This window comes from Alligator sinensis, unplaced genomic scaffold (assembly GCF_000455745.1).
Source record: "Alligator sinensis unplaced genomic scaffold, ASM45574v1 scaffold857_2, whole genome shotgun sequence".
In the NCBI taxonomy this organism is placed as follows: Eukaryota; Metazoa; Chordata; order Crocodylia; family Alligatoridae; genus Alligator; species Alligator sinensis.
Genome location: NW_005842261.1, coordinates 1429829 through 1440141, shown reverse-complemented (window position 1 = coordinate 1440141; position 10313 = coordinate 1429829). Strand labels below are relative to the sequence as shown.

At 41.4% G+C, this 10313-nt stretch overlaps 1 protein-coding gene across 1 annotated transcript in view; it reads right to left on the bottom strand.

The window, feature by feature from the left end:
• Positions 1–10313, bottom strand: part of MCTP2 (multiple C2 and transmembrane domain containing 2) — a 173000-nt gene that overhangs the window by 46185 nt on the left and 116502 nt on the right. The window lies entirely within an intron of this gene.

The window sequence follows — 10313 nt, the reverse complement described above, 5'->3', positions numbered from 1 at the left end:
TCCCTACACTAAGCAAAATTTGGTTAAAATGTGTCACAATTAATCTTAAACTGCCTTGATCCTGGTGAAGGCGACAGAGGAGAAGATATTTGATAAGTCATGTTTACAAAGAGAAGCTTTTAAACTTTTACTATAGAGATATTAGGTTCGGACTATATTCAACAATATCATCTGTCCGTTTCCCAGAGCTTTATGGTGACATATAGATAAATATAATCTACATCGGAGGGCGAAGGAAAGGAATGTGCTAAAAATACAAATGCACTTGGTATTTCAACTTAATTTTGGGTAGTGTTATTATCCGTAGACTAACTTGAATTCAACAACTGTGAAATTCCTGGTAGCTGAATCTAGTCTCGGATGTGCATCATATTTTAGTTGATGAAGGGAAAACTGAATGAAAGGGGGGCGGGGGTGGACCCAACCCCCCCCCCAGGTAAACAGTCTTTTAAAAAATCATTTACAGTATGATTTCTATCCTAGCCCTCCCTCATTTTAGACCTTGTGAAATTATCTGACTTTTTCATGTTCAGAAAAACACATACACTTGCGCACAGATATATATAGACACAGATATATAGGTACGGATAGATAGATAGATAGATAGATATCTGTGTGTGCATGTGAATCAAGGAGTCATATCTAAAATAAAGCCCCAAGGCACATCTATGATCAACCAAAAACCCCAAAATGTTGCATTACCTTAAAATATGAAACTTCTTCCAGTTGTAATGGTAAGATTAGCACTGGAGGAATGGGAGAATTAAATTAAAAATAAAAAAAATTGTTCAAGTAAAGAAAAACAGCCAGAAAAATCTGACAAAAAACCCCACATTACAGCAAGAGCTTGATCATTCATGAGAGTCTATCGCCACCTACAGGATTTTACTCTCCTTTCGTCAGCCAGTTATAAATCTTCAGGAAAGAGTTTGCTTCAAAACAAGAACCCAAATTTTCAGCTAATGTTGATCAAAGCAAAGCATATAGAGTTATGCTGGCTTACACCCCTGAATAACTGCAGTGTATATTCTCCCTTATGAACTTCAGAAGACCAAACTGCACATTATTTACAGATGCACTTATTTTTTAGATTCCATTTGCATTAAAAGTAAAGGATTTTTTTTTTTTTTTTTTTTTTTTGCTTAGTTGTGTTCATTTAAATGAAGACGCACAAAAAAGTTGCTTTTTACAAAATGCTTCAGCTCATGAAAGTAATGATTAAGGTCGGCTTTAGTTTGCAATCTTCACATACAACAAATATGTTGTACCAGTAACCCTGGATCAAAATGAGCTCAAACTTGAGCAAAATCCCAAGAGATTTTAAAAAGGAAAAAACCCGGTAATTCTGGGGTTTGCAAAACATGTCACGTTTAGATAGGGATGGGGTTGTATGAACATCTAAATGTGAAACATAGATATGCACGTACAATTATTCACATATCATCTTCATTAAACTTAAAATACTTTTAGATGTTCAATTTGACATTTATAGATTTCTGCGTTAAAAAAAAATACAGATTTTTCAAGTCAGAAAGACACTATGAGTTATTTTTCTTCAGATGAGTTGATTTAATTTGCTGCAAGTATGTTGATGCTCTTTCTACCTGCTCATCAACTAGCAAAACAATTATTTTTCCTTCTCATGAATATAATATGTACTTGAGATAGGCAGACTTTCAGACGACTCAAAAAAAATTAAAATCCAGCTCTGCACCAAAAGAAGGAAATCTCTTTTTAGGCACTTTACTATCTTTTTTTCCCTTTATTTTGTAGTTAGGTCCTATCAACATGAGTGGAAGTCTGTCCTCGGAGTGAGGTGGGAATATGACCCACCGAATCAAGCATGACCCAGGCGCTGCCACTAAGAGCAGAGCGCTAAATTTCCTTCTGGTGTGAGCAGGCTCTGTAACTCTGCTGACAGTAACGGACCTGATCCTGATTACACGGATAGTGAATCTGAACTAATGTCCTTGACAAATAGTTGAAACTTGAGAAGGAAACACATCGTTAAAGGCTAATTTGTGATTAGAATGGTACTAAAAGGATGTAGCGAGCCTGCTAAAACTAGGCAGGTTTCGAAGTCCCGTGGTGCTGAATATACAAATAATACCGGCTTAAGATGAGTGCACAATTTGATCCTGTTGAGAAGAGTGCAAGTTAAATAAATAGGAGTTGGGTGATAGTGAAAGAACAAGAATAACCTCCTATAAAATGAGATCCATAACTTCAAAAGACTAAAAAAAGTGCAGCAAAAAAGGGCTTCATAAATCAAACCGCGAAAGTACAATACATGATAGCAAACTCTAACCAGACCACAAAGAGGGCTCTCTCTTCATAAACATCAGATCAGGCAGCTAAAATTATTACCAAAGCTCTCTTGTAACTGTCACCTGTGGTGGGTATAATTACAGGCTACTGCTACAAGCACGCCCACGTCATATGGCAATAAAAGGACCTACAGCTTGCCAAGACCAGGCAGACAATGGAGAACACACACCACCTGACGAGAGCCCAAAAAGATCAGCCAGGGAGACTAATAAAAATGACAGCTTAGAAACAAATGACAAAGCTCGAACCACAAAAAAGGCAATATCAAATTAGCTGGAAATGCAAGCACTGAGCAGGGTTCTCCAACAGGTCACAATGCAAGCAGAAAGCCAGGCAGAACTGTTTTCACACACTTTGGGGCCAGGGTTTAAGCTCTAAAGAGCCCTCTTCATTTATTTGTTTTTTTCAATACACAAAATGTTTGCACATTTGGAGTTGGCTTTGTGTGTTGCTGGTAGGTAGCTAAACGGATGAAAAATAGATATTACTGATTCAGTTGCAGGAGAGGGCGGGGGGGGTGGGGAATCTCTCTCTCAAGGGGTTATCTATCCCACGACAGCAAGACATTCATCTCTTGCTGCCTTCATTCTGCGTTTGGCTGTCTGCGTGCATGGCTCACAGTGACCTGCAGTCAATGGGAACTGTGCAGCCTGCGACAGATCTGGACTTTCTAGGCACTGTCTTTAAGTTTCAGGAACACAGACATACACACACATGTGCGCATGCTTCATCTTAATTTTAAAATGCTTCAGTGGACATATGGGGAAAACATAGGGCTCTTCTAAGCAGCCAGAGCTAAGAGATTTCCATATGATGAATGCGGGTTTAAAATGCACTGGCCAGAAAGTAGTGCTATTATTCACATGAAGGGGCATAGGTTAGAATCATATTAAGGACTGGTGATACCCCCACCAAAAACAAGAGCAATTCACAACTAAGGGTGAAAGGGTCCCATCCGCAGTGCAACACAGTTAAGTAGACACCAAAGAATGGAAAATATTAGGAATGAAAAACCATTGAGTCAAATTTTGTTTTAAAGGGTAAGTCTATTTGACAAGGATTAAGGGGTTATATACTTTGCACAGCTGTCCTTTGAAACACTTTACAAGAGGCTACCCAATAGTATCAATTTAGGATGGGCAGATTCTTAATGACATTTGGATTCTGCATTGCAAAAAACTGAAATTCCCTTTTATAGTCAAAGAAGTCAGAGCTGTGGCAGCAATAACAGCCAAAAAGAAGGGTTGAAATATGGCCAAATGAAAAAAATGAGACGTAGTCCTATACAGGAAAAAAAGAGTCACTAAAAGTTCTGCTTCTTTCAAAAACTGAATAGGGATTTTTATTGAAAAAGAAAAACAGTATCATTGCAAAAGGCAGTCTCACACTATGCTTTACTTTGGATCTCCTGCCTACAGCTTTTCATGGCTGCTATGCTGCTTGAGGTCCTGCTACAATTTTAAAGAAACAGCAACGCATCCTCAAAAAGATGGTCTTAAACTGCCAAGAGCTGGGATCCACGCTGCCTTATTAGAACTATTGCACCCACTTGAAATATTCTTCTAAATAAAGGGAAACATTTTCACTGTGCTTTCTCTACTTTCAGTTCATGCCAAGACATAAAACAATCACGCTGCCTGCAAGAAAATAACCATAGGAGAAAAAGCCTTGTATAGACAAGTAAGAAAACTCCATGGTAACTTATTGGAGAGACTTTAAGCTTTTTTTTTTTTTTTTTTTTAAGCAGGAATTGATGACTATATTCTAAGCTTGAGAATTCAGTCTTTTGCTCTGCTGCAGTGGTTAACATTCAAGGAGCGGTGGCAATGATATTGCTGATGCGGAGACGCACACAGAAGAGTAAACAAATGTTATTTCCAGCTCTTACAAAAATGCAAGGACAAACAAGGACAAAGTTAATAGGGAAATGGCCACTTAGAAGCTTGCCAGTGTTGTAAACAACAGTCAAAAAACAAAGTTCAAAACAAAGTTTGTGAAAGGTTAAAATGAGCAGAAACGGATGAAAATCAGCTAGCTCTAACTACCAAGAGCACATTCATGGTTGTAGCACAGGGCAGAAGTCCTACACATCTTTCTTACTATGCAACGATACACAGTGGACATGTCTACATGTGCAATTAAGTTGAAGCAATAGACTCTGGTGCATATCACTGGATATCGCAATACGCACCAGAGTTTATTGCTCCCGGGCCATTTGCACATGAGCCTGGGACCATAGCACATTGAGCTGGGTCGGAGCAGCCCCAGTTGGCAGGGAAGCCAGGGGGTCAACCTGCCAGCCTGGCTGGTACACAAGGGTGCTCCAGTGCAGGGGCTAGCTAGCAGGCAGCCCCTGCACTGAAGCACCCTCATGTCCCAGCCAGCCCTGTCAGCATCTACATTGCTGTGGGATCAATAACTCTGCTGCAGGATAGCACTTGTATTTACAAGAACTATTCTATGGCAGAGTTAATTAGTTTGCTCCAGCCTAATAGCACCGCACATGTAAATGGTGATGTTTTACTGCAGAGCCAATAGGTAACTCCACAGTAAACCTCTTGTGTAGACGCACCCAGTGTGGCCTTGCACAAGTCACAAAAATCCTCTGTTTGGAGGTTCACCAGCTCTCTAGCATTGGTTATGCAGGCGAGCAAAAGTAACTGAACAGAGCGAACACATACGTGTGCCGTGTACCTGGTGCCTGTACAACAGAACAAGTGTGCGGCACGGTCTGTATTTGGCTTGAAAAAGGTCGAGCACTGTGGGAGGGGTGTTGCTTGTGTGTGCAGAGCGTGGAAAAGATTTGGAGGCCTATGTAACCTCCAGAAGCTGAGAATTTGAGATAATCTTATTTTTAAAGAAAAAAACAAAACTTTTGATGAGCCATTAGTGCTTCCCATAGAACACGAAACCGATAAACGAGTGAGCAGACATTCACTTTTGAGTCCTGAAATGCAGACATATGTCTGCAGTGGCCCAGGGCAGAAGCTGGGTGGCACTAGAGCATGCCTCCCTGCTCAGCTGGAGTCAAAGCTAGCCCGGCCACACTGCAAGGGAGGGCTTGCAGGGCAGATGCAAAGTATCGTGGGATGCTGAGGGACTGGATTAACTTGAATCTGGAGAGGATCTGGGATGGCAGTTCAATAAGATCATTTAACCTGTAATCAGTTAAGGCTGATGTGGCAGCCATCTAGGTTTATCTCAAACTGGTTTTTGGTCATTTGAAAGAGATTTATGTGCACTGAACTTTTGTTGTGTTAGAGATTTGAATCGGTTTCCAATTACTTATACTGGTTTATGTGTAATTTCTGTTTCTAGCCTTTATGTACTAACTATCAGACTCAGCTGAGGAAGAGAAGTTGAGGACCATGGAGACTGAGCTAGTCCTGTTACCTCCAGAAGAAATTGTGCCAGATGAGGACTGGGGCATGCTAACTAAGGTTCATATGTTGCTGCTCCCTAAGTAGGCAAAACATACTCAGCCGAGCCATACGAGTACTCAACCTGAGCAGTTTTAGTCATTTTTAACTGTTTACAGTGGCACACAAATTAGCAATCAATAGGCCAAGTGAGTTAATAGATCATTTGCATAGAGTGTCAAACAACACTGCACAAAACCCCGCAGCTACCCATCAATATTTGGGGTTGGTCAGTCACCTTTTCAACGACGTGTTTTTTCTGCTAATTTGCTAGAAACACAGCATGATTTACAAGTCATCTCAGGGAGCCTTGCTCAATAGGCAGGTTGCTCATTGCAAACCTGCCTGGTTTTCTGCCAGCTCACCTGCCTCATAACCCAGCAGAGGCTCCAGTGCTGGGGCACCCCTGCCACGGATGGAGCCAGCTGGTCAGGGAGTTTACCAATCCTGGTGGTTTTGGGAGCTCTTCCAGTCTCCCCGTTACAGAACTGGCAGCCTTAGAACTTGCAAGGTCTCAGCCGTTGGCTCTGCAGCAGTGGGCCTGGAGGTCCAGGGACAGGTTTCTACCACTCTCAGCTATCCCTGCTAAGCAGACTGCCCTGGAGTCAGAGGACTCCAGATTCCCAGGCCAGCTGGCTCCTTTGGCTGCCAGACTGTCACAGCCGGGGGGACCAGCAGACTGATCAAGTTGTCTTGGGGTCTCTAGCTTAAGGAAGTTTGACTGGCAGGGCCGTTCCAAAGCCATTACAGCTGCACAGATGTTGATTAAAGCTGATACCATTCTTACCCATTTTGCCGCTGCTTGCCACCCGCTTTACGGCAGCACTAAACCTGATCAGAAGTTCCGAGTTTCAGCCAGCAACACCACGACACGTGCCTTCCCCGCCCTTCCCCATACTGAACCTCAGCCAAAGAATTATAAGCAGCAGCCCTTCAACATTACTCAAATAGCCATTGCCCACACCTTCTGCCATACACCAGTCAACGTGACCTAGGGCACCAGTTTGGTCTGCACCTGGGAAGTTTCTTCCACCTGTCCCCACCTGGGAAAGCAGGTCTGGCTTTCAGAGGCACAAGACTGAAATGACAGCACATGCTGCTGAGAAGACCAAGAGGCACTGGGACAGTGTAGCAGAGGAGGACTAGAATTGGGCAGAGAGGATCAGAAGTGAAGACTGATGCTCTAGCTTGGTGCTACAATAGCTGATTTGCCATATTATGTCTGGTGTACTCAGTATCTCTTATTACTTCCCATGAAACATTTTAAAGTGAATGTACAGTAGTAAAAAGCAGTCAATATGTCCTTTTAATTTGCACTAGATTACAGTTTTTTTTAATGCAATTACTATAATTTCATTAAATGGCATAATTACCATTAATGCATGGAAAACTGTCGATAGAAGATGTAATTATGTTGTATAAAATCATAAGCGCAATGTGCAATGATGCATGATTCCTTATAAAAATCATTCTGTGACTAAAATTAGCTTTTAAAATATTTTTAAAATACACATTATATAGCAGGCTTGATTAATTTCACATTATAAGCTTGACTTCCATGACCAAATTGGTGGGGCTTTTTATGAATTAAAAAAAAAAATAGTAAAAAAAAAATCATTTGAAAAGTTAAGCCATATACTATTTATATGACTGGAAAAACAAACAAGTGGCGTGCAGACGCGTATGTAAAACTGCTCATAGGCAGACAACTAGGTTCCAGGCTGAAGACAGGAAATATTAATTTATGAAAACAGCGATGATCCATGGGACTGATATTTAAATGGATAACTATTTGATAAGGGAAAGGCATAAGAGAGACCAATGGCTGAAAAGTAAAGCCAGACAAATTTAAATTAGACATTATACACTTTTTTTTTTTTAAACGGTAAGTGCAACCCATCACTGGCAACAAACAACCAAGTGAAAAATGTCCCTATCTTTTGGTGTTTTCAAATCAATGCTGGATGCCTACCTAGAAGAAGGATTTTAACCAAACATACCATGTATTGAAGCCAGGCAGGTGACGGGTTAAAATCAAAAGACTGGTGATAGATAAGAGATCAGACTAGATTATCTAATAGGCCCTTCTGGTCTTAGACTCTGTGAAACCTCTGGAACATCTGCCTATAGGGGTGAGAAACCTTCCAGGACCTGTTCCTACCCATGCATGCTGAAACCTTGCTAGAAGTACAGGTAAACTGGACAAATACAGACAGATGCTCCTAGCTGCATGCAGGTGTTGCCAGTGGCTCTTTTGGTGCTGCAGTCAATGTGGGGGGAAAAAAAAAAAAAAAATCAATAAAAAGTCAGCACACTACTTTCACCGACCACCTTACTTTGACCTTGCACTGACTCTCTGAATTGAACCCCATGTGAAATATTACCTGATATTAGATCCTTCAGCAACTGTGTTCTGAGAAGTAAAAAGGAAAATGCAAGCGCTCTCAAATGGATTACAACTTCCTCTCTAGTTTTTAAGTTGAAATCTGCAGTGGCCTTTTGGAAAGGGAGGGTGGGACAACCTGAGCTGAAGCTGACCGACAAAATCAACTCCTCGACTGTTTCCCTTGGCTTTCTGAGGGCATGCAAACAAGATAGCTGAAACAAGTTTATACTGATAGCTTTGTTGGGGACGAGGGAGGGGTGTTGTGGCCCATTTTTATTTGCAAAGCCTGGGCAGTATAAAAAGTTTTCACTCTGCACCTGATATGCTGCCAACTCATATTTATAACTGGGAACACTAAAATGCACTCCAAGAAGGATAGTACTAGCACTTTAATAGATTCATTTCTAACTAATTTTAAAATAGCTAGTTTTAAAATTTGGTTTTAGAGGACACTTACTTTCCCTTATCTTCACATTTTGTGGTCACGTATCTCTCATCCTCCTACTATCTTTTCCTTCTATGTGGGAAAACAGCAATAGCAATACAGCACGCAGTAGGAAGGAGAAGTTTGGAACAAATCTCTCTAATTTATCTCAATCCCACCTCTCTAAACAGACCCTGAATGATCACTTTTCAGTCCCTAAACCTAAAGTTTACCGCTATCTTTCTCTTTGCAATTTCCTTATATTCCAGCTTCTTTTCCTTCATTCACTAACAATGCTACATTTCTCTGTGGTCTAAAGACAGACACATCTCCAAGTTTGTTTTAGGCCCCAGTTCATCAAACTGATTAAGCATGGATCTAACTTTACTCAGGAACAATCCTGCATCAAGACCTCAGCAATGTAGATCCAAGATTTTATCATCATTTGCTCTTTGCAGTTCCTGTGTGCACCACCATGCCATTCCTCCTGTGCACACACGCACACTTGCTTCCCCCATAGGTCTCATCCTACCTTCACATACAAAATAGACAAGGACGTGCATCTCAGGACCACAGCTATTGCACACACACACTATATGGCTGCAGCCAAGTTTCCAAGGACCTCATGGTTTCAAAGTATCTGAAGAGAACAGCTGGAAAAGAGTTATTCTCTTTTCTTCATCTTGGCGCTTTCCACTCCGCATCACGTGGCAAGGTGCGTCAATTAATAGATCAAGTTGAAGATGGACTTTAAGAGGCGAGGCCTTGCCTTTCAACTCTGGCATGCCTTTGAATCTGGAACGGTTCGAGCAAACTGTGCACATTATCTAAACACGTTTTTTAAAAGACCCAAACACCCCTTTTTTCTCTTTGCCCTTGCCTGCCAGTCAGCCCTTCTCAACCTGCAGGGTGAAAGACATTTCCTCCGTCTTTCTTCCGTGCTTCATTCACACAGGGACGGCTCGCTTTACTTGTCTGTAGCAAATACACGGTGAAGCGTTTTCTTCAAAAGGACCTTAAAGCAACTCGTAATTCAGAGACAGAAAAGGAGGAGGACGCTTGGTGATGTGGCTGTTATTTTGTTTAATAAACACTACTCAAAAACTTTTTTTTTTTCTCCCCCATCTCTGGACCACCGCAAAACAATTTTGCAACCTTTAATGGCATGCCAGCCACTTCAAGCATGAAGAAAATGTCACACCACAGAATAAAAAAAGCATGAGAAATCTCTTTGTGCTTGAGTGGATTATGACAAAGCTGAAAACAGGGTGTTTTCAGAGGAAAAGGAATAGAGTTGAAAACTGGGACAGGCAGGTGGGGAACTTGGCTTTTAGATCTCTGCCCACAGCAGGACTTGCTGACAAAACTGTTTTATTCTTGTAAATATTATGGGCTGGAGGGTGGACTTGCAAGAGACAATGTCGCTTAAGTGCAACAGGATGTGCGGTACACCCAGAATCAAAGGGGTGTAGCAAGCATTGTTAAAGCACTGTAAAATGCAGTCTCGTTGACATTAAAGATCAAATGGAAAAAACCTATTATCTCATCTTGTCCCATCAGGAAAGGATTACTTCTTACAATCTGTCCTTCCAATGCTTTAGCTCCTCTCTCAGAACAAGCCAGACACAAGTTACAGGGTCGCTGTACTCCCTTGTCACTACTTTTGGCCAGGTTTGGTGATCTGTACTTGGAGGGATTCTGGGCCAGCAGATCCAGATAAATACAGATGCACTGGTCCTCATAATTGTCACCCACC